The sequence below is a fragment of the Sapajus apella genome, unplaced genomic scaffold (assembly GCF_009761245.1).
Source record: "Sapajus apella isolate SASKATOON/1434 unplaced genomic scaffold, GSC_monkey_1.0 scaffold103, whole genome shotgun sequence".
NCBI lineage: Eukaryota > Metazoa > Chordata > Mammalia > Primates > Cebidae > Sapajus > Sapajus apella.
Genome location: NW_022437043.1, coordinates 2,000,151 through 2,003,042, shown reverse-complemented (window position 1 = coordinate 2,003,042; position 2,892 = coordinate 2,000,151). Strand labels below are relative to the sequence as shown.

The 2,892-nt window shown below is 45.2% G+C and overlaps 1 long non-coding RNA gene across 1 annotated transcript in view; it reads left to right on the top strand.

Annotated features, from left to right (window-relative positions):
* The window catches only part of LOC116536699, a 16,664-nt gene that overhangs the window by 12,851 nt on the left and 921 nt on the right, over positions 1–2,892 (top strand). The gene's annotated exons all lie outside the window — the stretch shown is intronic.

The window sequence follows — 2,892 nt, the reverse complement described above, 5'->3', positions numbered from 1 at the left end:
TTCCTTCCTTCCTTCCTTCCTTCCTTCCTTCCTTCCTTCCTTCCTTCTTTCCTTTTTTTCTTTCTTTTTCAGTAGTTAAAAAGAAAACCATATAAGTTAAGCACAAATACTTTTTTGTAAAAATAATTTTCAAATGATGAAAGAGCAAACGTTTTCTTTGACTCCTACCCAATCTTACTTCTCTTTCCAGAAGTTATACTGCACATCCACTTCCAGCCCCTTCTCTATGCATTTATGAAAAAATATGTGCATATATCAGTGTATGGTTCTATTTTTGGTATGTGTGTTTATAAATTGGATCATAGTGTATATACTGCTTTGCAACTTGCTTTTTTCACTTAATGAGATGTGTTAGGGATCTTCCCATATCAGTACATGTAGATTTTATTCATACAGTCATTCATCAAATATTTATTGAGCAGATTGTGGATTTTATCGTGGCTCAGCAAATATTCACTCTCCTTCCCCAGCTCCCCAGGGGAGGAGTGTATTTCGCTTCCCCATTTATTTGGAGCTTGTTCATATGAGTTGCTTAGGCCAAGGGAATGGAAGTGGTGGAAAGGACAGTGTGCCAGATCCTAGCAGAAGCTTGCAGAAGCATGGCAAGTTCTGCTAGCCTTCTTGGGCTCCTGCTGTCCACCAAAAAATTATATGTCCCCCATGTTCTTCAGCTGAGTCCCTTGCTTAGAAAGACACATGGAGCAGACCTGGACCTACCCCATAGCCTGGACAAGAGTTGCTACCGTTCACTATAGAGCTATGAGCAAGAAATAAATGTTTGCTGCTGTAAGCCACCGAGAGTTTGGGAGTTTTGTAACTCAGCATGATGCCAGCCAAAGCTGATTGGTACAAACACCTGCCACTTGCCAGGTATTGTTCTAAATGCTAGGAAAACAACAAAAATGCCTGCTTATATGGAACTTCCACTCTGTGTTAGTCTGTTTTTCATGCTATAAAGAAATAGCTGAGGCTAGGTAACTTATAAAGAAAAGACGTTTAATTGGCTCACTACTCTGCAGGCTATACATGAAGCACAGCACTGGCAGCTGCTTCTGCTGAGGGCCTTAGGAAGCTTACAATCACGGCAGAAAGTGAAGGAAGAGCAGGCACGTCACATGGTGAGAGTGGAAACAAGAGAAGGGGGAGGTCCTAGACTCTTTAAGACAACCAGATCTCCTGTGAAGTAACTGAGCTATTAACTCACTGATTACCAAGAAGCTGGCACTAAGCCATTCATGAGAGATCTACCCACATGACCCAAATATCTCCCACCAGGCCCTGCCTCCAACACTGGGAGAACCACATTTTTTTTCTTCCCTTCTCTTTTTTGTTTTTGGAGACAGGATGTATTAGTCCATTTTCACGCTGCTGATAAAGACACACCCGAGGCTGGGCAATTTACCAAAGAAAGAGGTTTATTGGACTTACAGTTCCACATGGCTGGGGAGGCCTCACAATCATGGTGGAAGGCAAGAAGGAGCAAGTCACATCTTATGTGGATGGCAGCAGATAAAAAGAGAGTTTGTGCAGGGCAACTCCTGTTTTTAAAACCAACAGATCTTGTGAGATCCATTCACTATCACGGAACAGCGCAGGAAAGATCCACCCCCATCATTCAGTTGTCTCCCACTGGGTCCCTCCCACAACATGTGGGAATTATGGGAGCTACAAGATGAGATTTGGGTGGGGTCACAGAGCCAAATCATATCACAGTGTCTCACTCAATCAGCCAGGCTGGAGTGCAGTGGCATGATCTCAGCCCACTGCAGCCTTGGCCGCCTGGGGTTTAAGTGATCCTTGCGCCTTGGCCTCCCAAGTAGCTGGTACTACAGATGTGCACCACCATGCCCAGCTAATTTTTTGTATTTTTTAGAGACAGGGTTTCACCATGTTGCCTAAGCTGGCCTCAAACTCCTGGGCTCAAGTGATCCACCTGCCTTGGCCTCCCAAAGTGCTGGGATTATGGGTGTGAGCCACTGCACTCCGCAGGTTCACATTTCAACATGAGATTTGGAGGGGACAAACATCCAAGCCATATCACATTGAAAGGCAGGGTAGTATTCTATGGAATGGTGGACCATGGTAAGGCATCGTCTCTTTTTCAGTCTCATAGGTCTTTTGTAGAAAATGGTTAGCATGCAACGTCTGTGTGTCCTCAGTGCTTCTGCCATCTCCATCCCCTCCCTCCCATTGCCGCTGCTACCTGTTCACTTGTCCCCTTTCCACTTTCCATCTTGACCGTGGAGCTGGTAAAAATTAGTCCTTTCTCTAGGTTCTCCCCACCCTTAGATGGCCCCATGCATTGTGATGCTACAGCTTCTAGCCATGACCTTGCCTCACACAAAAGACCCTTTCTCTTTACTTACAAAACACAATGTCGGGCCTTCAACGTCCACCCCTCCCAACTTTCCAACCTCATTCTTTCCTAACTTTTGCACTCTCATGTTTGGCTAGATCAACCTGCTCACTGCCCAGGGCACACAACCTACAGTGGGCTACAGTGGTGAGCCATCCAGAATACCCTTTCCGGACTGAGACACTCACTCCCCCAGCTGCTGGGAGTGTTGTTGGATGATCGCTTGCATTTGAGTTCCTCTGTGGGGATTGCCATCAGCGGAGGAGAACCACCTCACCCAAAATTCACATTCCTTTCTCTATATCCAATGACTGGTCAAGGGGAGGGGCTATAAAGACCTGCCCCGCCTTGTCTCTGAATAGTCAATCCATGGAATTGGCTAAGGCCTTTTCTTTTTTGAAGATATTGAAGCCCAATAACTTTCTCTGCAAAATTCTGCTTCCTTTACGCTCCACACAGGTTGATCCAAAGTATACTCCTTAATAGATTTTTCTTTTTTCTTCATGGCCTCCTCCAAGCATCACCTATTTCATAGC